At 57.1% G+C, this 26268-nt stretch overlaps 1 long non-coding RNA gene across 1 annotated transcript in view; it reads left to right on the top strand.

Annotated features, from left to right (window-relative positions):
• The window catches only part of LOC117796660, a 32000-nt gene extending 5943 nt beyond the window's left edge, over positions 1–26057 (top strand). Inside the window, exons 2-3 of the long non-coding RNA XR_004621231.1 lie at positions 2082–2286; positions 25751–26057. This is a non-coding gene — a long non-coding RNA (uncharacterized LOC117796660). The remainder of the gene's footprint in view (positions 1–2081; positions 2287–25750) is intronic.
• The last annotated feature ends 211 nt before the right edge of the window (positions 26058–26268 follow it).

Below are 26268 nucleotides of genomic sequence, written 5' to 3'. Positions count from 1 at the left end.
GTGATTTCTTTTTGGTTGCTATGACGGGTCCCCTAACGAAGGCGCTGCCGATCAGATGCAGTCACACCTGGTCCTGCTGGTCCGGGGGTAGGGGTGGGGGACTATAGAGTGTGCAGAAATCCGGTCTGAAGTTTGGTGAGGAAGCGTGATCCGAAGAGGGGAATCAAGGGAGGACAAGAGAAGAGGAGAGAATTAGAAAGAAGGTCAAGCAGGGGCACCTGGGTGGCTCAGTCGTTAAGCATCTGCCTTCGGCTCAGGGCGTGATCCCGGCGTTATGGGATCGAGCCCCACATCAGGCTCCTCTGCTATGAGCCTGCTTCTTCCTCTCCCACTCCCCCCTGCTTGTGTTCCCTCTCTCTCTGGCTGTCTCTCTCTCTGTCAAATAAATAAATAAAATCTTTAAAAAAAAAAAAGGTCAAGCAAAGAGGAGAGATCAGAGGTGAGGCAAAGGCGGAGGGACATAGGATCTGGGCCTCAGCTTGTCATCTGTAAAATGGGGCTAATAGGGCCGCTGCCAGGAATCAGAGGGTTAACACAGGTGACGTGCTTAGCGGGTAGTAAGCGTTATATAATTGCTTGATAAGGTTGATAATAAATGAGGTAATATTGCCTACATCACAAGGACTGCTGTGAGGCTCAGGGCTCGCAGAACACTTAGTAAACCGCAAAGTGCTAATGCTTTAGCTACCACTCTTGCAATTCTTTCCACCACTGATGGGGGGGCCGCCAGAAGGAGGCATGGACCCCTGGGTTCTGTTCTGCTTTGGGGACACTTTCCTTCCTCCCCTTCTCACCCCCCAGTGAGCAGAGTCCAAGCCCCTCACCCTCCCTCCTACCTCATCTGCCCTGGGGCGAGAAGGTGGAGGCTGGCAGGAGGGGTGCAGGAGGGGGGCCAGGGGGAGCCAAGCTGAAAATGAAAGCGGGGAAGGGGCTGCGGAGCCGCCGCAGTCCCGCAGTCCCAGCAGCTCTGGCTCCCTGCTTTTCCAGGTAGGGCTCCTCCTCCTTTGTCTCAGCCTGTACTCTGGTCCGCTTGCTTCGCCCTCCTTTCCTAGCCACTGCTCATTTCCCTTGCCCCTCAGTACTCCCTACAGCCCCGTGCCCTCTCCCTCTTCCCTGACTCCATTCATTGTCCCTCCGGATCCAATCCTGCACCCCCCCATCCATTCCTCTCCCTGTAGGGCCCCCTGCCAGCTCTCCCCTTACCTCATCGCTGTGCCATTCACTTTTCTCTCTTTCTGCCTCCAAGTCTCCCATCTTACCTGCCTGCTTCTGTCTTCCTCTGCCATATTCTGGCCCTCTTTCTCCTTATTCACCCCCCTGCCCCCCGCCAGCCTGTACCCCATGCCGCCCCCTCTTTCTCTCCTTGTCAACTTCACTGCTTGGATTTAGGGTTCACTGCGTGGCCCTCATTCACTTGCTGAAATGATAGTAATAACAAGACTCAAATGTAATGAGCACTTACTATGGATAAGGCAATTTATGTATGCATTTGTGTATTGTGTAATCCTCTCAATAGCCCTGTGAGGTATTATCATCCCCATTTTACAGATGAGGACAGTCAGGTGTAGAGAAGTTAAATGACTTGCTCATTTAAGGTCTCACAGGTGATAAGCATTGGAACTTGAATGCAGACCTGACTTGGGAGCCTGTACTCCTAACTGCAGGCATCAATACTGGCCCTGGGAGCGTGTTCTCACTTTCTCTCCCAGTGAGCTTAAGAGGGCCCTCTTTCTGCATGGAGCACTGGGTGTTACACTCAAACAATGAATCATGGAACACTGCATCAAAAACTAAGGATATACTGTATGGTGACGAACATAACATAATAAAAATTATAATAAAAAAAGAGGGCCCTCTTTCTTTAAAGATTTATTTTAGAGAAAAAGAGATGGGGCGGGGGGGGTGTGTGGAAGGGCACAGGGAGAGGAAGAGAATGAGAATCTCAAGCAGACTTCCCGCTGAGCACGGAGCCCAGTGTGGGGCTCCATCCCAGGACCCCGAGATCATGACCTGAGCCGAAATCAGAGAGTGTGACGCTTAATGCCCCAAATGCCCCATAAGAGCTCTCTTTCTTTAAACAGCTTCTTGGCAGCCCCAGATTCCTCCAAAGGTCATTTGGTGCCTTCTTTCTCTGCATGAGATCGGACCTAACCTAGCCTCAAGAGCGTACTCTATGTGACAGTACTACTAACAGCCCGTGTCACCTCAGGTCCTCACCGCAGAAACTGCAAGGCAGCTACTATTCTCATCCACATTTCACATGCGAGGAAACTGAGGCACAGGGAAGTAAGTAACTTGCCCACAGTCGCGCAGTTCCTAAGTGGCAGAGCCAGGGTCGGAGCCCAGGCGTTTGGCTCTAGAGACCCTCCTTCACCCAGCTGTTGGGAAGGCAGGCTTTGCTCGCACACCCACTGTTACTAGCCCGGCTCTTCTGAGAGGTTCTCACGTCCATCCCATCCCTGGGCTGCGGGCTGTTCCTGCGGGCACTGCCCACTGGGGTGTAATCTCTGCCAGCAGCACTGACAGCCCTCCAGATTTGGTCAGGCCGCCAGCCCTAATCGGTGCCTGCGGGGATTTATTGGCTGCTGCCCCCAGGGAGCAGGGACAAGTGTTTTCCTCTCCAGCCCTGCTGTGCCGCCTCCCGGCCTGACAGCTCCCTCGTTCCGGCCCATCGCGGCAGCTGATTTACCTCGGTGGCTGGGGGATTTAGCTGCTGTCCTGGCTCCTACTATAAATCCCCTGGCAAATAACCGAGCTCTGCATCAAAGCGGCCGACAGGGGAGCGAGTGGGAGCAGATGGCCGCTTTGGCCATGGGGTATAGAGGGCAGGGACCGGCGCGGAAGGCTCCAAGGCTCTCTTGTCCACCCCTGGCCACAAGGCCAGGCTGCACCTTGCTCAGGCCCGTGGGGCTCCCCCTTAACTGTCAGAGGATGTACCTGCCCCGTCCTGCCGTCTCCCCACCCTCAGCACCAGCAGGTTCTGGTTGATGTTGAGTTTGATTCCCGTTGCCCCATGTGAAGTCTATTTGCCTGACGTCATGGGAGCGGGAGAGAACTGACTACCGTCCCTGGGGTTGACTAGACCTCAAAGAGTTGAACACCGCTTGGTATTCTGGGACCCCGTTTGGTGTATATTGGACATAGGTTCTGCCCTCCCGAGAGAGCAGCTCAAACTGAAACCGAGTGGTAAGACCTCCCAGTGGGGGAAGGACACCAGGTTGTAGGTGACCTGAGTGGTGGCTGAGGGAGACCTCCACGAAACAGGCTTGAGTCAGGTTGGGTCAACCAAAGGGTAGAGGTACTTCCTAAAAGAGAAGGAGGGAGGGTTGCGCTAGCCATGGTCAGGACCCCCAAACCTTCCACACCGCGGCCTGGACTCAGGAGCACAATATGGCTGCTCAGGGGTCCGCACTAACCTGGGATGGGTGGGACTGGGTAGGGTCATCCCTCTATCAATGCCCCTTTTTTTCTTGGCTTTCTTCTGACCCCTCTTTCTCTGATTCCTCCAGCTGACCTGCACCCAGGTCAGTGCAAGTATGCAGAACACGTCCCAGGCCGCACCCCCACGAGATGCGCCAGGCACGGGGCTGCCTCTGCCCGGTCCCCTCTCCTCCTTCCCATTTGCCTTATCTTCCCCATGGCGCCATCTCTGTACCCAGAAAGCACTTCCTTCACTTGACTGACCAGCTAGAGGTGGTGGGGTTGGGTTGAAGCTTGGGGCCCTGGTTCCACTCCCCAGAACCCCTCTCAGCCTGGAGCCTGTCCCCGGTGTCCGTGCCATTTTGTTCTTCTATTCCTCATCCATCTTCGCTGTCCCCCTCCCTGCCCCCCTGCCACGGCTGCCTCCGCCTGGGAGATTACAGACACTGAATCAGCAGCCAGCTCGCATTCTGCTGACAGGGGACTTTCTGCCTCTGAGGGCTCCTTGGTGGGATCAGGGCCCCTCCTGGAGCCTGGGGGCTTGGGGTGAGGGGAGGAAGGGCTGGGGAGAACAGTGCATGGAGAGGATGAGGTGAGGGGCAGAAGGTAAAGGAAAGAGGGAGAATAGAGAGATGAAGGGAAAGATGGAAAGAGGAGCAATCTGGAAGGAGAAAATAGAGGAAAGATGAAAACCCAGTGAGGGAAGTGGAAAGAGAAGCAGGGGGGTGGTGAGAGGGTGAAAAGGGGAGGGGTGGAGGGTGTGGCAGTTTGGTGGGGGTGAGCCCGTCCAAGAGCCTGCAAGCCCAGGCCCAGCTCTGCTTTCTCCCCTCCCGAGCGCCCACCCAGGCAGGCCCTTTGGAGACCCAAGTTCACTGGGACAGGCTGCAGGGTGCAGGCTGGAGCCCACCGGCCTGGGTCTGGGGCTCTGCCTTGTGCCTCCCTCTCTCCCTCTCACGTGGTGGTTTGTACTTCATCTTGTTTGTGGGGCGGCTGGGCCTGCTCTCGGGGTTTAATGATCTGTGCCATTATTTATAGCTTTGCGCGCCGAGAAACACACTGAATTTATCGCTTGCTTCTATAAATAACCCTGGCAAACGGGTGCCCAGGGAGGAGGGCGGGAAGGGGAGGGAGAAGTGAAGAAAGGAGAGGTGGGGGGTAGGGCAGGGGAGGTCTCTGTAGACTGTCCCCCAAATGGGGTGATGCTCAAGGACAGCAGAGGCTGGCAGGACTGTTGAAGTGTGGGTGTGTGTCTAAGGGCAAGTTAATATAAACAGGGCAGTGTGTGGCCCAGTGAGGAGGAGTGATTGTATGTTTCTGCGGGTGTGTGTGAGTTGACTGTGTGTGCGTGTTTGTTTGTCTCTGGTGCCGTGTTGGTGGCAGTGAGGTTGAAAAAGCACAAGGCAGCCCCAAGGAATGGCTGCTCTATAAATGGATGTCCAATGGGCCGAGAGGCAACAGCCACTGGCATCAGGCCCCTTTCTCTATGGTTGAGGTGACAGGAAAAGAGTACAAGGAGACTGTTTTTCCCAGAGAGCCGGCAGAAGGGAGAACGGAGGCCTAGGAAGCGGGCTGTGCGGAGGTCCGTGTCAGGCTGGGCCAGTAGTGTCCACCAGGCTCCCCGCTCCAAGGTCCAGAGGTTGCGGGCCTCTTGGGCTTGGTTGCGCGGAGAGGTGGGGGTGGGGGTGTGGTGTGCATTTGGCCGCAGCCGTCTTCCAAGACCCGCCGGCAAGGCCTGATCCAGGGTGGGGGTGGGGGGCTGCTCAGCCAGAGCTGCCTGCCCATGGCCTTCGCTCTTCCCCTGGGCTCACCGCCGCTCCTCCGGACAGCCCAGGACCGGTGTTGGGGAATGAGGGTCCCGGCACTGCTCAGCCAGAGGGCGGCGGTCCCGCCCCCACCCTCCCCGCCAGCCCGCAGTCTCCTTCTGCTCGGCGCTGCCACGCAGACTCGGCGGCAGCCGTGATTAGCTCGGGGAAGCGCTCTGCATCTCTAATGAGGACATTTGCATATATAACGCAGAACCTTCACAGGTGTTGGCGAAGCGGCCCCTCCTCTCGTTTCCCTTTCTCCCCTTCCTGCCAGCTGCCACCCTGACCTGTGGTTCTAGGGGTGTGGGGGTTCCTGCCCCTCAGCTGCGAGACACCCCGAGGGGTCCCAGGCACAGGCAAGTCGTGGGGTTCCCCTCTTTGGTCAGAAACAGCCCAGGCGGGAGCCCATCGTGTCAGTGTGCTTGGTACCAACTGCATGTGCACACCTGTGGGCCTCTGCACACGCACAGGAAGGTCAAGGTCAACACGCCCATCTCTGCCCAAGTGTGCCGCAGCTTGTGGTAACGCACCCAGGTCAGTGCAAGTATGCAGAACACGTCCCAGGCCGCACCCCCACGAGATGCGCCAGGCACGGGGCTGCCAGCGCACGCTCCTTCACTTTCACACCCGGGCACCAAAGCAGGCGATTAGAGGAAACGCGCCTGCACCAACACTTGTTCCATCCAAACACGGCCCCCTCCCTCCCTCCCTCCTTTCCTTTCTCTCCTCCAACCCTAACCTTCCCGCGGTGTTTCTCGTGGAGTCACCAGCCCTTATTCAGGCCAGACCGCGACTCCCCCCCCCCCCCCNCCCCCCCCCCGCTCATTTAGCACTATTAAGCACACCAGAGGCCATTTTCCTTTCAACAAAATGAGTCAGAGCGGCCCTTGAACCCTAGAAAAGCGGCACTGAAAGGAGAAGAATGGCAAGGTGAGAGCTACTGGCGGGCTGCGGGTTAGGAACTAGGGGCGTCTAGGGAGGAGCAAGACTGGGGGCTAAAGTCCCCACAAGGTCATTCTCAGGTTATCCCCTACAGCCCCCCACTCTCCGCGGCCGACCGGCCAATCCCCAGCCCCGCCGCCTCCTCCCGCCCTCCCGTTGGTCCTGCCCAGCCACGTGACCCTCCCCCTCTCTGGCAGCTGCCCGGGTGATGGATGCAGCTGCCGCGCTGTACCTGTTGGGGGACAGGGACCGCACAGCTCCTAATTACCTCCTTCTCCAGCCGGGCTTGGGGGCTGGGCTGTACTGCGGCTCCCCCCTTGATCCACTGGAGCCAAGGCTGACATTCTGAGCTAGAGCCTGGCCTGGAGGCGGGCCTCCCCTGAACTGCTCTGGGGTAACGGGGTGCTGGGGCCCTAGTCTGGGGTTTGGCGTTGGGGGGAGTGCTGATGGAGGGAAGGAAAGCACACTATCCGTGACCCAGGAAGCTGAGCTAGGACTTTGAATAAATGACCTTTCTCCGAGTCCTTCCCACTGAGGGCGAGATTCAGGTTAAATGTGGAGAACTTCCTGAGAGTCTGGGATAAGATACACTTGAGCAAAGACAGGAAGGCAGAAGTAGAGCTTTGGAGGACTTAGAAGGCAGGCAAATCAGATCATCCTTTTCCTGCCTTGTGGGAGGCTCTCAGCAAATTCCTGCAGAAGTAGGCTGGAGTTACAGGAGCAGGGCTTGAGGGAGAACGTGGAATGCTTTCTTGCAGGGGTGGGGGTGGGGTGGGTGGCCTGACCTGGATGTTCAAAGAGTTGGTCGCAGATCAGCGTGGGAGGCTGTATATGTCTGGTCTTGCTTGGGGAAGAATGGGGAAGACCTGGGGACTGTGAAGGTGGCAGAGGTCCTCCAGCCTTCTCCAAAGGGGCACCAAGGACTTCAGGGGCAGATGTTTGTCTTCCACAATTTGCCAGGGTAGTGGGTGACTGATGGGTTCGAGTGCCCAGGCCGGAGATGGGCAAACAGATAGTGACAAATGGGTGGGACCCCTACAAGATTTGTTCTGACTTTCTGACTCCAAGATTCTAGGGATCCCCAAATTAGGATTCTCCATGGGTTTTAAGAAGGGAAACCAGTGGGGTGCCTGACTGGCTCAGTTCGTAGAGCATGCAGCCTTTGTTTGCGGGGTCATGAGTCTGAGCCCCACGTTGGGTATAGAGATTACTCAAAAATAAATAAATAGGGGCGGCTGGGTGGCTCAGTTGGTTAGGCATCCGACTCTTGGTTTCAGCTCAGGTCATCATCTCTGGGTGGTAAGATGGAGCCCTGTGTGGGGCTCTGTGCTCAGTGCGGAGTCTGCTTGGGATTCCGTGTCTCCTTCTCCCTCAGCCCTCCCCCCACTCATGCTCTCTTTCTCTCTCTCAAATAAATAAATAAATAAAATATTTTAAATAAATAAATGAACTTTAGGAAAAGGAGAAAACAATGCCTTAAAAAATAGAGAATAAATAAAAATAAACGAATGAAAAAAGGGAGACCAGGGAAGGTGAGCAGAGAGCCGGTGACAGCAGCAGGAATCCTGGCTGCCAGCCCCCTCCACCAGGGGCAGTGGGTATGATGGTGTGGCTGGGATCATTACTAATCACTATTCTGTGGGTCACAGTAATGACAGCCCCACCAGGATTCATTAGTCACAGTCTCCCCATTTTTGAGGGTCTCTTGGCTGAGCCCCTTGGCGCCCCAGGTCACAAAGGAGGACAAAATAAAACAGCTGTCCCAGTAAGGTGGGTCTCTTTCTTACATCAGTCAGTGCCTGTATGGAAGAGGTTAGTGAGCAGAAAGGCAAGGGGCACATGGGCTCCTAATGCCCCCCAGGGACCCCTCTTCCAAATGGTTCCCCCATCTCTTCTTCTGTCTCTCCAGGGCGTTTTCCCCTCCTCTCTGCATTTACATGGGTCTCGCTTGAACTGTCCTCATCAGCAGTGCCCCCGCACCTGCCCCCCACCTGACTCTCACTGTCCTTCTGAGCTCATGGGCTGCTGGGTGGTCAGCCCGGGGTGTCCTTCACTACTGGCAGGAGATTTGGGGGAAATGTCAGGTGAGGAGATGCTCACTCTGTCCCTGGGTGTGTGTCTCTGCTTCTAAGAGGTTTTTTTTTTTTTTTTTCATGTGCACGCTGGGGTGCAACGCTCTTGCCCATTCAGGGTGGTTACAAGAGGGAGACAGAAGGGACGGGGAGCTGGTGATCCATCATCTTCCCCCTCAAGCAGACCAGGGTGGTTTTGTGAAACTAGACTTTCCTGATCTTAGCACCACGCTTACGTGTATATGCAGATATGTGCGCGCACGCGTGCGTACACACACCACACACGATACACACGCCCCTAGAGCCGGCACACCGATCCCTGCACCGACCCTCCTGGTGTCTCAGGCTTTCTTTCAGGCAGTCTGCCCTGGAAGCTGCTTCGAGGGTAGATTTCCGAATAAACTCCTTTTCGTGGGTCTGCCTCCTATCCCAGATGAAAACTTTTCATGACTCCTTGGTGCTCGGGGTGAGGCTCAGACTCCCTAGCTTAGCATTTGAGGCCCTCTCTGATCTGGTCCTAACCTGACCTCCCAGTCTGGCCTCCCATAATCCTCCACCAGGAGTATTTTCCTAAAGAAATCCAACTCATATACACTTAGATTTGTCTTCCTGTCTGGCTCCCCAGGGGCCGTGCCCTCTTCCCATTCACATCTCTACTGGCTTAGGCTCACCTCCAGGAGGCCTCTTTGACTGCCTCAGCTTCTAGCAGCTTCTTCCTTAGTATGCTGGTTTCTGACATTCGAAGAAGTCTTTCTATAGGTTGGGATGAGAGGGCCCTTGGTCCTCACTCGTGAGCCTCTCCAGGCAGGGCCTGTGTGTCCTCGTCTTTAGCTGCCGTGTGCCAGCCGGCACGCTGCCTGGCATGTGCGTGTGCACGCAGCCGAGAACCTGGCTCTGGGGAACAGCATCGTCTGACTTAGATCAAGCTCCTGCTCTGGCCCTTCCTGGCTGCTCGACCCCGAACAAGCAGCTTACCTTCTCTGGTCCCCAGTGTCCCGCTTGTGCTGTGAGGAGTTTAGGCCTCCGTAGTCTAAGATGCTGTTTTTGTGGTAGTGAGGATGGCGACAAATGTCCTCAGAGAGATGCACCCATGGCCCCTGTCAGCACAGATGTAGGAAGATCAGGAGGGGGGGTAATTAGCCCAATGGCAGTTACACTCAGCGGTCCGGAGAGTTCTCGCTCCCCGGGAGAGAGCAGATTGGGGTCAGTCTAGACAGATGAGTGTGATCTTAGACCACTTCCTTTACCTCTTGCACCTTAGTTTATCTATATGGAAAATAGAATTAACGTCGCCGGCTGCTTTGGGGTGTTAGAGAACATTAAGTAGGTGGGAGCTTAATTAATGCGCAGTACAGATAGGGACGCAGTTATTTGGGGAGTTGTGTCTGGGTCCCCTTCCCTTCTCATTTCTCCTCGTGTGGGCTCCGCTCTGTGTCTTTTCTCCTTGATTATTGCCTGGGACACCCCCCAATTACCTCTCCTTCCATCAGCCTGAGTGGCTTGGCATCAGGCCTTAGTGGTGTCCCTGGTCCACAGCCTGCTGGCAGGGTCTGGGCTGCAAAACAGCTCGGCGCCCTTCCAGTTAGCCCCTCTGGTGGGGTCTCCTGTACACGTGCTGCCCTGCAGGAATCACGGGATTTCCCATCACCCCAGATTCCCAGGGTTCCAATTCCCCTGCCTCCGGGACATCCTGCCCCTGTCTGACCCTGCCCTCTGGGATCTCTCCTAGCCTGAGACACGTCCCCCTTGCCTCGTCACCCTTCCCTGGGAATACTGAGGCTGGAATTGTCCACAGGGGCCAGAAAAATTCCTTAGAAATATGAGAAAGGGGTGGGTGTTCAGTGAGGGGAGACCCCTGTCCCATATTTTGGCCTCTGTCTCTCCTTTGCTTCCCATGTCACCTTGGGGGAGGGTTGGATGAAGGACCCAGGATGCACCCCAAACCCCTATGCCCCAGCCTCTGAAGGACCTTAAAGGCAAGAAGTCTTTTTTTGTGGGGAACTGAAGGGTCCCTGCATATGTTCAGGGGACCCTGGCTCTGGCTTCCCACACCCTTCCCACTCTGTGATCTCCAGGGACCTTGGGAGCCTCCAGACTTGGGAGCAACTGCTCTGTTTATGGTGTGGGGGGTTTATTCCTACTGATGCCTCTCAGCCCAGGGCTCTTGAGGGAAGGGGGGATGGGCCAGAGGAAAACTGAGGGAGAGGAACCAAGCCTAGCTTTGGAAGGAGGTGGGTTGGTGCCTTTTCCCCTCCTTGGAACTTACTGGATCCTGGGAGGATCAAGTAAGATCTAGCACTTTTGTCCTAGGAAAAAAGGACCCTAGAAAACAAGCAGGGGATCAGAGGGGAAACTGAGGAGAGAAGGATCAGCAGTGTGGGGGGGGGCTAGAGGTATTAGAAATGCAAGGTAGGGAGCCAATAACAGAAGATGTCAGTCAGGGGGCGCTTGGGCTGGCTCAGCTGGAAGAGCACAGGACTCTTGATTTTGGGGTTATGAGTTTGAGCCTATGTTGGCTGTAGAGATTACTAAAAAATAAACTTCTAAAAAAAGAAAAAAGAAAATGCCAGCCAGGACTCAGAGAGATTGGTTTGGTTATGAATGCCGGTGTCCAAGTATCTGGGTCATCGCGAGTAAGTGTGTGAAGGCCCTTGAGACTGGGGCTGAGTCACGAAGTTTCATTTTTCTGCCTGGGATAGGTCTCTGCTGTGGGAGACCCACCAGGGGAGGAGGCCTGGGCAGAGTCACACAGCACTTGCCTCCGACCGGGGGCTGTCCTGATCTGGCTCTCTCTTGCTGTTAATTTCCCAGCCACACTGGGTCTGACTTAAACACACGCACGCACACACGCACACACACACACACACGTATGTATGTATGTATGTTCTGCAATCTCCACAATCTCCCTCCCATGCTCCCTCCGACCCCTCTTCCCCCTGAATAGTTATGGGTGAACTTTGACCCCGGGAATCCGCTTGGGGGGAGCATTTTGGGAAAACATGATAGAGCCTCGTAAAGAACTCTGACAGCTTGCAAACAGCCTGCGCTAAATTGCCCCTTCAAGTCAAAATTAAAGCAAATGTCTGTTTTATGGCCATGTTTTCTTGGGCTGCAGCTATGGCGAGAGTGCGGGCCGCTCAGAGCTGGGAAGCCTGTGGAGGGTGGAGGCAGTCAGGGTGGTTTGTGCCTGCGCTGCGGACCAGCCACTCTCTGTGGAGCCTTCTGGGTCACTCCCTGCCAGCCTCCCTCCTCCGCCCCTCTTCTGTGCAGTGAGGATGTGAGGACCATCCTATCCGCAGGTCTACCTTCAGACCCTTCCTCCTCTTCCTCCTCTCTGTGTGGTTTGCAGAGTTCTTGCTCTTTCTGGGGTACCAGCTTCCTAGAGGGCCAGTGGCGGAAGCCCTGAGATCATCCCGGCCATCCCCAGTCTCTGTGCTGGGCCAAGGGCTTGACCTGGGGTCTGGACATCCCCAGTCTCTGTGCTGGGCCTCAGGGTCACTGCTCAGGCTCCAGCCCACCCCCTGGCCTCGCACTATTTTCTCCGGACCTAGGCCACCTTTGTGTATCGGGATTCTGAGTTAGGTTGCTTTGGAAAGAAGTTCTAAGGTGAGGGGGGTGATGATGATGTTGGAAACCTTAACGGTCTACTCGAATCCCGTCATTGTACAAAGGAAGAGACTGAGGCCCAGAGGGGATGTGTTGGAGAAGATTCTTGAATTTGGTCAAAGGAAATCTGAGCTGGGATTGTGACCCAAATCAGTTCCCCTCTCTGGGCTTTCGTTTCCTCACCTGGACAAAAAAGTACATAATGATGACAACAGCCCGTGGTTATTGGCCCCCAGGTTTTGCAGGTCTTAAGTGCTATGCATTTTCCACGGGTCACCCCATGTAAGATTCAGTCACTTTATGAGGTGTAATTATTCCCATGAGAACACTAAGGCACGGGAGGTTAAATTAGTTGGCTGAGGTCCTTTGGTGGCAAAGGCACGACTGGAACCCTGGCGGTCCCTCTCCCGGGCCTGGGCACTCAGTCACTCCTTGCGTGAGGACTGGACCCAGCTCAGTCGGCTGGGGAGTGGGAGCCCCGCCCCGCGGACCCTGGGCCAGGCTGCCTGCTCAGCCAGGGCGGCGCGGGTCTTAGGCTGTCCGGAGGCTGCTGGGGTCCCCTGTCCTCAGTGCTGTGAGTACCATGTTGAGCACACACCCTGGAGGAGGGGGCTTTGGGCCACAACGAGCTTCTTGAAAGAGGTTTTGAAAGACGGAGAGGAGCTTTTAGGTTTGTTAAGAGGGACTCCAGGGAGTTCGAGGGCCCTTGATCGGGGCAGCAACCGGACCATATTGTAGAAAAGGCCCTCCTGCCCCTGCCCCCATGGGGTGCCCGCTTAGGAGATCCGAGGGAAGCAGCTGAGCTGGCTCAGCCTTGCAAAGCCACAGGGGCACCCCTCCCCCACACACCACGTCCCTTCCACCCTGGTTATTCCAGCCTCTTCTCAGACGCTTTGCTGCTCGGACTCGATGTTGGATCCGGCTTCCTCCTCAGAAGACAATTTATGGCGACATGTCGGAGACTCTGTTTTAATGAAGTTGCAAAAGTAGGTTAATGGGCTGTGGGTGTTTTTCATTCCGTCCCCCCTGCCCCATCTCCACCCCTGGGCAGATGAATGATGCCTCTCGCAGCACCATGCAGAGTCAGGCTGAGGATCTCAGGCTCCGACTCCCATGCTCACACGTCTCTTCCTTGGCCCCCCGGAGCCCTCAGCACCTTCCTCCCTTCTGCTGGTGAGGCGCTCAGTATGTCTAGCTCCAGTCCCTCTTGCTGTAGCTGTGGCCTGAAGACGCTCCCAAGTCTGCCCAGAGGGAAAGAGCAGGGGTGCATTTGAGAGCCAGGAGCCCCAGGGCCAGGGCTGGGGCAGGGTTGGAACCCTGGGGAAGAAGGAAGCAAGAATTATGGCTGATGGATTTCTTTGGGATTAGAGAGGCCTGGAGGTAGGAGTTTAGCTAGCATGGACCTAGCAGAGGCTACACACTGACGCTAATATTTTGGGGGGAGGAACTGAGTTTCTGAGAGCCTCTCCAGTTGCTGTTCCCGCCTCTCTAATTCATCTGTGTCTCCTTGGGCCATGCCTGACATGCGGCTGCCCTTGTAAGTATTTGCCGAGTGAGTGATGGGCACAAGAGTGAGCGAGCTGTCCTTCCCTGCCCCCAGTCTCTGGGGCTGGAACGCACCCTCATTCCTGTTCACCTCTGAAACAGCCCTTGGCCTGCCCGGCTCAGGACCCCTCCCGTCCCCCCTGTCTGCCCAACGCTTGCCCCATACTGCCATCTCTGGGGAAGTTTTCCATGATTAGGCTGTAAGAATAATTCTCCATTTATTTATCTGGGTCTAGGACCAGGGTCTGTCACCCTGGAAAACTGGGGTCTCCAGAGAGAAGGGTCTGTGTCTTTTCCCTCCAGATTCTCCCCTGCCTAAGCGGCCCCCAGGTAGGGCTCTAAGATTGAGGTTGGAGACCAGAGTCTGGCTGTTCTTGAGGGCACGCACCCAGGAGGACCATCCTGCTGTCTAGGCCTCTTTCTCTGCTCCTTCCTCTGCACAGTCTCCGGCCTGCAGCCACTCCCAGGGGAGCAAGGACCCTTCTCCCTCCCAGCCCCTCGCTGTCAACAAATGAGGCTGTTGGCCAGGGTTTGGGAAGACCAAGATGGGGTGGAGCTAGCCTCCCTGCCCTGCAATGTCAGATTACCCCCTCTCCTGGGGGCCAGGCCCTCCTCTGTCCTCTCCGCCCCTTGGCTTTCTTTTATGAACTTAGCTTTCTCCCCTCCCTGGGCCCAGGTTAGAAGCACAGGCTTCTGGCCTTTAAGACTAACCCCATAGAAATCCCAGAGAAACACTACCATGATGCCCAGAAAACCCCACCGTAATCCCTAGGGCAACCTACAGTAATCCCCGAAACCCTACGCCAGCGTCAGAATCTACAGCCCGTGCAAGGCCCCTAGTAACACCCAGAACTACCCGGTCCAGGCTGGGCTTCAGGGCCAGCCCAAGCGTGGCTCAGGAACCTCAGCCCAGGCTCCCTGCCGGAGCGCCTGAGCCTGCCAAGCTGGCCTCACTCCTCCCCCTGCCCCCTCCCCCTCGTTTTTCCTGACCCAGACAGGACGTTCTTCCTGAAGACTCCAAAGACCTCACTGGACCTTGCTCCGTGCTCAGTTTTGCTGCGGGAGGGCAGGTGCGCAGCGCTGGATGTGTTGGGGGGAGCTTGGGGGATATCGGCCAGGGTCTGTTAGACGGACCCAGTAGTCTGCCACCTTGTCACAATCTCCAAGGAGCTCAAGCAGGAGACCCAGAGGTTAGACCTGGGGAGGCCCTGTCGGAATCGCATGGGCCCAGTTCTACTCAGAGATGGGAAAGCAGAATGAGGATGTGACTTTCCCTCGGTTCTAGCCAAAGGCCTCCCTCACCTGGGATGCTGGGGAAAGGGTCTGGGGGGCCAGGGAACCCCGGAAGCCATGGTAGTTTGTGCCTGATGTGGGTATCCTAGGGCTCCTGCGGCAGTTTCCACCGAAGAAGGGGCAGGGGGACTGATGGGTTCCCAGGACCATGGGAGCCACGTCTGTATCTCCATACACACGACCGCTGGGCGGATCTGGTTGGGTCTGAGAGGGGAAGAGGGCCGGAGGGTGGGGCCTGGCGGCTCAGAGGGAGGGGGCACAGGCCCGTTTGCCGTTGTGCCTGAACGAGGAGAGTCACGCCCAGGAGCTGACTTAGCATGAGCTGGGGGCGGTTCTTCAGAGCAGGGAGAAACAGAGGAAAGCAGAACCAAGGCCTTCACACTGGGAGGGCCTCCTGGAGCGGGGGAGTGGGCAGCAGGATTGGAGAAGAAGGGAGGGGCGGAGTGGGGGGCTCTCCCAGGGGGTGAGGGTTACTTGGGAGGCCGGGAGGCAGGGGTCCTGGCCAGAAGCTGGTATCTTTGTGTGTCAGACCGTGTGGAGAACGCAAGAGTGTAGATGTTAGACTCCAGCCTCTGCCCCTGAGCCCTCCACCTTGAGCAATTCACACGCGCTTCTAGTGTCTTCTTTCTCTCATCTTGGGGGATAAGAACATCGAGCATTCTGGAGTTTTACAGAAGCTTCTCTGCTGGATGATAAGATGGGGAGGGGGCTGTTTGGGCCCCGATTTCATGGCTTTGGGCAGTGTCAACCCTCCTTTTTATGTGAGAGAGCGAGCTCGGACGGGGCCAGGACAGCACTCTGGCCCAGCTCTGCCACCAGCCTGCCCCTCCACGAGGGGAGGGAGGGCCGTTCCTCCTCTGGCTGACCTCTCACACCCCCTCCCTCCATCTGATACTTGTTTAGTCATCTTCAAAGTCCTCATAAGAATCCGTTGAGATCATGATGCTGAGAAGCTTTGCCAAAATATAAAGCATCCTCTCGACGTGAAGCATTGAGGGGCTGCCAGGGGTGGCCATGGGCCATGGTCCGTTTGGGCTGGGACCCCTGGAAGGGAAACACGGGGAGCTGGGCTCCGGTTTGTGCCACACTGTTCCCTTCCCCCTTCCCCAGCGGAGCCCCATGCTCTGGGGACCCAGCCCTGCTCAGGATGGGGGTGGGGTTCCCAGGGGCAGGGGCAGAGGGGGCGGGAGCCTCCCTTCCAAGTGGCTCTGAGCTGGAGCACAGCAATTACGCAGGAGGATTTATGTCCCTTTGCCTTTAATCGGAAACTCCGTGTCAAGAAGAAAAATTTGCACTGTCCTCCGGCCAGGCTTCCTGCTTTATCATTATTATTGGAGGAAGGTTGATTTGGAAACTTAAAGAAAGTGGGGTTGGGGGTGGGAGCCATCAAGGAAGGGGAGTTGTGGGGCAGAAGGGTGGCCTTCCTCCTGTTGTCCTGGTTTGTCACTGGAGGGGGACAAAGGGCGGGACAGGGGCTGAGGGTCCTGGAGGGCAGGTGGGAAGAGAGCAGCAGGGAAAGGGGGGTCATGGAAGGAAGGGGCACCCAGGAGCTGGGGGGACACCACAAGGGAGGGAAAGGGTGGGCAACCACAAGGGACAAGCAGGGGTTGAAGGGACTTGGAAAGGAAGAGAAGCAGGGCTCCTGGTGGAGGAAAGAGGCAGCTAGGGGCTGGAGGGACACTGCCTGGGGAGGGAGGAAGGGGGAGGGGACAGTCAGGGGCTCTCAGGGGGATGCTGTGGGAGAGGGAGAGCATGGGCTCACCAGAGAGGTCAGAGGGTGGGGGAAGAGGAGGGCTGGGGGGTGACTAGAAAGAATAGCTGGGGGTTGGGCCAGGGGCTCTGGGACTGTGGCTGTCAGGGGTCCATACCTGCTGACCGGCCCCCACGAAGGCCATTCATCCCCTGGGCCACCCAAGACTAGTGTCCCCTGGGTAGAGGGCACTGGCCTCCCGCAAAGCCCCAGGTCTCCCTTTCCACTTGGGGAGCTATTTCTCTGGATGAGGGGGTATAGTGACTGGGAATATCCTGAGGGAACCCCTTGGCTCTCTGGCCCTGCTGGGACTACAACAGAAACGTCTGAGGGAGAGGCCCGCACTCTGGGGAAGGGGAGGGAATGGGAGAGAAACCATCTGTCCTAGTGTCTCCTACCTCTGTGATGGAAATCTCCCTGGCGTCTTACCTGTTACCCCTCCCGTGGCCAGGATTTCACACTCATGTGTGGAAAGGGCGCTGTCAGTCCCTGGCACTGGGGACCTGTGTGCACCTCTGTGAACCCCAGGTTTGGCGTCTGGGACATGGTGACAGCAGTATCTACAAGGCGGGGTGTCGTCAGGGTTAGAAACAATTAGGTCAAGAATCCAGCATATAGCAGGCCTTCACAAGACCCCATCCCATCTGGGGGCAGCGTCCAATCTCTGCAGCCTCTCTTGTTTACAAAGCACTGATGAATTTTCTAGGCCTTTCCTCATTTGAGGAAACTTAACGAGGGAGCTGGGTGGGGGGGGGTGTCATTCTCCTCACGGATGATGGGAGCCAGGGTACAGGGCTCCTGAGTGACTCACCTAAAGCCGCACAGGGGGTCTCTGGGGCAGCCAGGTGAGAGAGCCTCCGAATACTTCCCAAGCCGCGTGCAGAACTTCCCCTGGGCCTCCTTCCTCCATTCTTCCCCTGAGGGTCCCACACCCAGCCCCTCATCCCCCGGGTCTGGGGTCAAGTTTGGGGTGCTCAGTGGAGCGGCTCAGCTTCCGAGCCTCCTGCAGCCTGGGCCGTGCCCACACTCGCGCACCTGCTCCTCGGCTCAACTGAGAGGTTTTATAGCCGTTTACGAGCGATTTCTGTCCATATATCACCGGAGATATATAGCCAGGCAAATATTAGGGACCCAAGCGGTGGTTTTAAGAGGCAAGTTTTACTGCTGCTGAAAGAAGGCATGATAGACAGCCTGCGGAGACCCACCTCCCTCTTGCTCGGTGGCCGGGCGGTGGGCTTCGGCCTGGAAAACCGGCTGCGAGTCGGAGCGCTGCGCGGGCCCGCAGGGGTGTCTGGTGGTGTCCTTCAGGGAGCCCTGCAAGTGGGTGTGGGGGGCAGTGGTGCACACCACAGACTGGCTCGCACAGGGCGCAAGCAGGAAGGCGCTGAGTTGCAGGGGCTTTTCTGCACAGAAAAGGGGGGACGGGAGTGAGAGATGAGGAAAGTGTTGCTCCCCGAGGGCAGTGGCAACAGAGAGCCACGTTGCCTTTTGACGGGTGTGAACCGGGAAAGCCCTGGCCAGGGGCACAGGGCTGGGTGGTGTGTTCCCTTACACTCTTGGGCCCCGGGCCTGGTGATGCTGAGGGAAGGTCCGGAGGAGAGGTCAGCCTTGACCCTCTTCACTGCTCTGGCCCCGGTGCCCCCTGCCCTGTGTGGGCTGCCGGGTTTGGGTGAGCCCAGAGGGGCGAGGAGAGCCTTCTTGGCTGGCGGCATATGGTGAGAAGATGTCCTGGGGAATCCTCGCTCCTGATTTAAGCAGCTCCGACAGCTTTATGGCCCCTCCTCGAGTGAGCCCCCAACGTTGGCCGTTTAACTTTTTAGCGTCGTTTAACGCTTAGGCTCCGGCGGACAGGCAGGCCCCTGGGCCCCAGAGGCAGCGGCACTAAATCAGGACACTCTGAGGCCCTGATAAATAATTTTTACAGGGCACGCAGCCCATAGATCACCAGTGGGGGTGGGGGGAGAGCGGCTGTGATATTTCAAACGATTGTCATATATGACTACCCCGTGCTCTGATCCAGGTCGTCCACATGGCAGCCGGCTTCACAACCACAGTCAGCTCCGGGGCCCTCTGCAAGGGGCATGGGAGGAATAGTGGGGAGACGGTGCCTCCAGGAACCCCCCAGTCAGCAGATGACTGCTGCCTCCGGTGGCCCAGGAACGCATGGTCTGCCCAGCCTGTCCTTGCCTGCTGAGATGGGCGCCCCGATCCCAGCTTCCTCTGGCACTGGGAGAATGGAGGGCTGAGGGCAGGGTGGGCAGAAGGGAAGAGAAAGAACTTTCTGTAGTCAAAAAAATCACTTTCAGACCACCTTCATGGTTCTCGGACAACTCCAAGCCTGAGGGCTCCAAGGGAAGGGGCGCACTGCCCCTGAATCCAGAGGGAGGGCCCAGCAGAGGGCTGGAGCACACAGGACCTGTGGGCAGCTCTCTGTCATTCACACCTCCAGTGAAGGGGGCAGTGCAGCAGAGAGAGGGGGCAGGAGGAGAGGGGAGTGTGGAAGGAGAGAGACTGGAACAGAGCAGAGAGAAGGGAGGGGGAGGGTCCGAAGAGCAAAGATGGAAAGGCACATGAAAGAGAGAGAGACAGAGACAGAGGTAAGGGGAGATGGACAGAAACCCCCCAGAGAGGGCCCTCCTACAGACAGGGTCTTTTCCTCAAGCCTGGTACCAGGCCCGAGAGACACGGTGTGGACAGAGGTATCCGGCTGGCCCGCCGCTGCCCTCCCAGGGCCCCCTCCACCTGGCTACAGGCCCGGGGTTCTCTGCACCAGCTCCGCGCTGCCCCCACCCCTCCCCCTCCCCTCAGTGCCCTTGCCCCGTCCCCTCATCTGTAAGATCCTGGGATTTGCGGGGACACTTAATCCATATGGAGCTGATTCATTCCCATCTAAATCATCTCCACGAGCTTCCCTAAGAGCCCTCTGATGTGCCAGCCGCCGTTCCTCTCCCCTGGCGATGGCGGGCCGGGGGCTGCCAGTAAACAAACCTCAGCCGCCATCCATCAGTCCGCCGAGATCACTCATCTCCCCCACCCTGCTGCCCCTCCGTGCTCCTCCTGTCTGTCTGTCCTGCTGTGTGTCCGCTGGTCTTCACATCCCTCTGCCAGGACCTCCACATCCCTGCTTCGTCCCGGGTAGGGTCTTGAGGTGTCGAGGCAGCCACCCCCCCCCCGTCTTCGTGAAGACGGGAGACTCACCCCACCCCTGGCTCTGCACCATGGGGCCTCCCGCTTCACTGCCTCCCAAGAAGAGAGGCCTCCGTGTCTGATGATCTTGCTAACGGCACTGACAAGCCACACTCAGGGAAGTGCTTCCTTCTGTCTGGCTTGGGTGTCTGAGCTGAGCTGAAGGTAAGGTGATGGGGTTTTGTACAAGCATGGCCATCTCCGGTCTTTGTAAAAGGTACCTCTGGGGTTAGTGTGGGCTATGGAGCGTAAGACTCGTGAAATGGCCCTTCTTTCCCCCACTTCCCTGGCAGAATCCAGCCAGGCACATAGTGGGTGCTCCGCGCGATTGCTTACTGGCCATGAACTTGTTTATGAGCTCCCGTGAGTCCGACGGCCCCGCGTGCCGCCTGGGGAGGTTTCCAGTGGATCTGCTCGCGGCCCTCTAGCCTCGTGCGTCTGCGGGAAACACCGAGGACGTGTCTCTCCCTTCTGCCCTCCTGCCCAGACTTCTTAGCCCAGTGCTGGGCGTCAGGCTTGCCCAAACAGCTCTGCCTCGGCCGGAATGGGGCTGATGGGGAGGATGAGCGGCAGGTGTGGGGAGCCCTCCGTGGCCCCGAAGCAGAGCCCTCACGTCTGGGGGGAAGTCCTCACGTTTCCATGCGTGCGTGAGAGGATGGGAGGCATGACTTCCCAGGAGGGCCTTTCCCCCGTCAGGTTCTTCATGTCATCCTGGGAATGGGGACTCTGGGAAAGGGCCTGGGGTGCAGAGGAGAAAAAATGAGGGGGATGGTTTTTCTGGTCCTGTCTCAGTTTCTCCATTCACAGCAGCAATGGGAGTTGGCGACAGGCCTGCCTCTGGAGTAGAGAGTTTGGTCAGACTCCAGCAAGCCTGCGGGGCGGTGATTCGGGCATGGGCGAAAGGGTGTTGGGGAAGTGAAGTCGCAGGTGGGATGAGGGCAGCACATGTGACAGGTGTGTCCTCACTGAGATTCCACAGTAACAAGGAGCAGGAGAGGCAGAGGAGAGGAGGTGGGGAAGAACAGTCTTCAGATGCCCCAAGCAGACTGATGCCCACACCGTCAGTGGCTCAGAGAGACCCAGGAGAGCTCCCCGCACCCCAGACCAGAGCAGACCACGTGCAGAATCCCCCTGCATGAGCTGCCCTAGCCACAATTTCCCAGCACCTCTTCCGTCCCCTCCGGGGAGCCACTGTGAGTGCACAGAACAGGTGGGGCTCTTCCAGCTGCTATCCAGTTGTGAGGATCCCTGACCGTGCCCCTGCCACCCCCCAGCTGGAGAGAAGGCTCTAATTGTAGTCCGAAAGCTGAGAAGGGTAGTGGGGGAGAGGGGCTGGAGGGGGCCACGGGGAAGCTTACCACTTGCCCCAGTTGTGTGAACATATGTGTGGGAGGGGAGGGGCTTGCAGGTGGCAAGGCCCAGCTTAAGAATGATGGAGTGTTTCTTAGTTCTCTGAGCGAGAGACATATGGGGTATATAAGACCAAGTGAAATGAGAAATTATTGCCTAGGAGAGAGAGGACTTAGGGGAATAAGAAAAAATTCAAGCCGAGGAGACCCAATGCCACCCAGCCCCATCACCATCATGACCTGACCCATCTGGGCTTGACTGCATCCAAGTCTGAGGGAAGAGGGGGCCTGAGAACTGACCCTCAGGGCCTCCAGGGGAAAAGCTGATCCCCCAAACGTGCATTTTTCTGATGTTACATAGAGCAAGGGGAGCTGGGAATGGCGCTCAATTTCTCCAGGTGGAACAGCCCGTGGGGCTTTTCCCATCCTCCGTCTTCCTTCCCTGCGCTCTCCCTCCCCTCTGGGCTATTGGCGGAAGCAGTGCTCTCTTCTCCCACTGGCTTGTCTCTCTTGGGTCTCCCCAGCACTGGGCCCTCCTTGTCCACTCAGTGGCTCCCCCCACCCCTCTTGTCTCCCCCAAATCTCCTCTTCCTGCAAGAAGCTTCCCACTTTGTCTCTCCCCACACAGTCCCCTCCTTCTAAAATAGTCCACTTAACCCAATCTTGGGGCTGATGTGAGTCCTTTAGGGTCCACTTGTAGGCTGGCGCCTTCATCAGGCAAGGCTTGGAGTTTCATGTGTCTGCCCAGCCTCCGTCACTGAACATCCACATGTCCGGTGTAGGCCGTGACCTCTGCGATGTGGGCAAGGGTTCAAGGAGTGTTCAGGTGCCCACCGGCACAGCTCCAGGCGCAACCTGATTTCTGATGGAGTTGGCAGCCCTTCGTCTGATTCCAGAAGACAGAAGTGTCTAGAAGGATGCCAAGGGGCTTTAGAGGACCACTGATTGTGACTGACACACTTTCCCCGGGGGAGGCCACCTCCTGGGACAGTGAGCCTGGTCCCCGAGCCTGGACAGCAGGAGGAACGTGGGAAGACTCCTAACGTCGAAGGAAGGATTCCCAGGTTTTAGTGAAGCTTTTGGGAGGGATGGTTTTAACCTTCTCAAGTTCTGAGGGAGCAGAGGGGTCTGTGTGTCTGGAAAGGTTTACTTCGACCCTTGTAGGACTGACCCCAAAGAGGGATGACCACTTCCTCTTTCCAGAACCCTGACTCATCCACACGAATTCCCCTCACAATTTCTTAGAGGATTCTTTGTTCCTTGGCCAGAAATCTGGTTCTTGAACTAGCTCTCCTGTTCTTTTCGTGATCTGGGAATGAGCCATCTTTGGGCACCAAATTCAGCTTCGTCTTAAGGAGCCAGAAGAACAGAGAGGCAGAGCCATTTCTAGACAGCGACACAGCAAACCTGCAAGGTGCTAGGAATGCCCCTTGACGGGAGCGCCATCTTCTCTTCTTTGAATGTGAAGGGAACGGAGGTGATCCTGGGGGAAAGGGCCGGGCGGGTGGGAGCGGAGAGTGATCTCAGCTAGAAGAGCACCCCCCCAGCCGGCCCGGATCCAAATGTGCACATGATGGAAATGTCTTCACAGCCAAGGGCCCCTCCCTCCAGAGGAGAAAATCCCACAAGTGGGGAACATCTGGATCAAACCCCAGCCATGAAAGCACAACATCAAACGAGGGCTTCCCAGCGACCCTCCCCACAGGCCCTGCTCCAAGAGAAATTGCAGATCTTCCTGCTTGAAGCTTTTAAGTGTCACAGAACCCCTCAAGTTTGGGATCGCTCCTTATTCACTGGAGACAGATGTCCCTGAGTGACCATGGGTTGGGTTTGATTACCCCCAGCGGGAGAGGGTGTGTGTGACCCGATCCTGGCCGGGTTGCGGAGGAGCCTGCGATTCAAAGCTGTGATGAGGGGCTCCAGCAGTTCAGGCTGGGGGCTGGGGAGAGACAGGGGACAGGTGGGCCTTTTAAAACGTGCCTACATCAAAGGTTTGAGTAGACTCGCTTCCCAGCCTCGGCGCCTGGAGGGCAGGAAAGCGCTGATTTCACCACATAACTGCAGGCAGGATGGATCTCAGTCTGAGAACTTCTGGGGAATGTGGAGAGGGGAGGGAGGGTGCTCCCCAGAGGGGCGGAAAGGGCAAAGGGGGTTTCTCATTTCCAAAATAGCCTGCCTAGGCCAAGGAAGATCGGGCCAGAGGCTGCCTCCGCCCCCCACCCCAGCCCCTGTGGAGGGATATCTGAAGGGAGGGGGCGCTCTTCCAAGCTGGGGGAGAGGAAGCAGCTGCGGCAGTGGGAGGTGGGCACTGGGTCACAGATGGAGAGAAAGGGGGAAGCAGGGCCCTCTTCCCCAAAGGCGTGAAGGAGGAAGGCCGCAGAGCATGTGATTCGACGGGCCGATAGGGTCTCCCCTCTCTATTGCCCAGCGTTCTTCCAGGCCCGGGAACCAGAGAGCCCCCGGCCATCATGCTGGCGGGGAGAGTGGACCGAGGGGCAGGCAGGCTGGCAGGCACCCCAGAGGCCCCATCCGGGTTCAGATTGGAGTAATCTGCCTAGAGGATGTGGGAGAGTGTGCTGGGGTGTGGACAGCCCACGGTGACCTAGGTTTGAAAGCCAAGGGGGAAGGTGACCTTCCACTGGGAGGAGTGCAGGGAGAAGAAGGGTACCATGCACCTCGTTTACACTGGCCCCATTTCAGGATGCCTTTCCTGGCCCTCACCTCTCCCCTTCCCCAGAGAGGTTTAGGAGTGTTTGTGGTGCTCTGGTGATGCCTGGGTGTCCCCGTAGTGTTGGTCCTTCCCACACTGCTTTACAAAGATCTACTTACAATTTTTTTCCCCATCTAGGCTGACAGCACCTTGAAGGCACAGACCCCCTTACTCTTCCCGTGTTCCTGGTGCCTGGGACAGCGCCTGGCAGACAGCGGGTGCTCAGGGATGTTCCCCTGCTCCGGCTCCCAGCTGGAGCCCATTCCCCGGTGGCCGGTGTGGTGGGGGAAACAGAGGCAACCCACATGATGATTCTTTAGCATCCTGGAGGCCTCTGAGGGCCCTCCTAGCTCCCAGCTGACCTCCTCCGGGAGTCTTTCGGGAGGATTCTAGTTGACAGCTTTTTCTCCCACCTCTGAAATTTATTGTCCAGAAAGTTCACCTTTGTGGTCAGGTTTATTTTATTTTTAAAAATCTGGGATGGATATGTCTTTTTTTTTTTTTTGGTCACACGACCCAGTGTTCTTTGGGACCGGATTCTTTACCCCTACTCTTTCTGTGGCCCACGGCGCCAGCATGAAGGAGTTCAGTCAAGATAGGTTGGCTCTTGACTGGCTGCCCCTGTCCTCTGAAGGCTGGTGTCTCAGTCTTTGATCTGGGGCTCTGACGGGAGAGCATCTATGAGCTGCTGAGTCGGGGATGTCCTGGCATCATGGGGTGAATAGGACACCTGAAGGGGCCCCTGTCCCCAGTGAGGGGAGGACGCGGGGGCCTGGAAGCCTGCAGGCTTGAGGGGGATGTTGTGGAAATGACAGAGGTCAGTAGGTTTTATTCAGAAAGACTCTGGGAGAGGAGAGAATGAAAGAGTCTGGAAGGACAGACGGAGGGCTGGGCAGAGGGTGAAGGAGGGGGTCCAGATGGGACAGGATTACAGAGGTGAGGAGGCCAGAGCAGCTTTGCCTGCGGGCGAGGGCCCATGTGCGAGCCGGGCAGCTCTTCTGTCTAGGAGGGGCTGGGGAACAGTAAACATTCCTCTGCACTTCGAGGATTGTACCCCCCCCCATTACCTGCTCCCAACCCTCCCCAAACTGTAGGCCAGATGGGATCTTATGTCTCCCTGTGATTCCTAGGCCCAGCGTCACCTGGGCTCAGGCAACATCGCCCGTGCCAAGTTCAGGTCAGATCAGCTTTGCTGCATACCCTCGAGGTCCTCCCCGGGGCTGGAGCTGCCTTTGAAGTTGAGAAGAGAAGATTGGTGAGCTGTGTGCTGAGCCTAGATCTCTCAGCCATCAGTGAGGCAGGGAGGGTCTCCCCTTTGAGCCCTTTCTTGGGGGCCAGGTGTTGACAGACGAGTTGTCAGAAGGTAGGTGTTTCACCCTTGAATGCTGTGAGGCTGCGGAGTCCCCGGGTGTTCCCGGGCGGCAGGGTGGCAGGCCCGCGCGGCTCCGGAACCGGCTTGCATTGCACTCCTAGAGCACGACTCCAGGTGCTGCCAGTCACAGAGAATTCAGTATGCGGGGTGCCCTCCCACGCCACTCCCTGCCCCACAAATTGTGGGATGGTGGGTCACTGTCCTGCCCTTCTGCGCTCAGGGTTCTGTTTAGCAGCCAAAGCTGGTCCACCTGAGGACTGGGGATAGTCAAGGGAGGCTTTGCCCAGAGACACAGAGATGGACCAAATGACCTCCGAAGTTAAGTCCTCACGAGAAGTCCTCAGGGAACCGGAGCTTCTCCCGGAACGATGGGACCATGGAGGAGTGCGCCGTCTCAGGCCAGGTAGCAGGGACAAGAAAGGACCGATTCCATCCATCAGGGAAGGAAACTGCCCGGGAGCCCCGTACTGAAAAGGATCACCCCTATGTAAGCACCCGGGGGGGGCCCCAGCCCCCCAGTGGGTATGAGGCGAACCCGCATCAGGGTCTGTACTCCAGTCTGTAGGTTTGGGGCCTTGGAAGCGGGAACGTTGGGCCACCACTGGGCCACTTGTGCGTGGGACCTTGCTGAAATCTGAAATGGGATCCTGAGCCAGATGGGGCTCAGGAATTTGTGTCCTTTTGTTTTTCTTCTTCGTAGGGAAAGCTTAGTTCACTGTTTAGGATGAAAAATAGCCACCAGATGGAGAAGGAAGGACCATGAAGGATGATAAAGAAGACGCTGCCGGTGTGGCTGCAGACAAGGGCTCAGAAGGGGCACACCGACTCCGAGCAGTCGCCCTGCAGGGAGAGCCGCTCCAGCCAACGGGTGTCCCTCACTCCTCCTTCGGGATTGTCCTCAGGGTGTGAGACTCAGTTTCTCCATTGTCCTATTGGTGACGGATCTTTATCCTTTGCTTTTGGGGGATCAGTCAAAAAATAATTCATAGGTAATAAGGGTTGTCTTGAATATTTTGTAGAACAGCTAGAAAGTCTNAGACAAGGGCTCAGAAGGGGCACACCGACTCCGAGCAGTCGCCCTGCAGGGAGAGCCGCTCCAGCCAACGGGTGTCCCTCACTCCTCCTTCGGGATTGTCCTCAGGGTGTGAGACTCAGTTTCTCCATTGTCCTATTGGTGACGGATCTTTATCCTTTGCTTTTGGGGGATCAGTCAAAAAA

Source organism: Ailuropoda melanoleuca, chromosome 16 (genome assembly GCF_002007445.2).
Source record: "Ailuropoda melanoleuca isolate Jingjing chromosome 16, ASM200744v2, whole genome shotgun sequence".
Classification (NCBI taxonomy): domain Eukaryota; kingdom Metazoa; phylum Chordata; class Mammalia; order Carnivora; family Ursidae; genus Ailuropoda; species Ailuropoda melanoleuca.
This window is presented reverse-complemented; position numbering and strand designations above follow the sequence as displayed.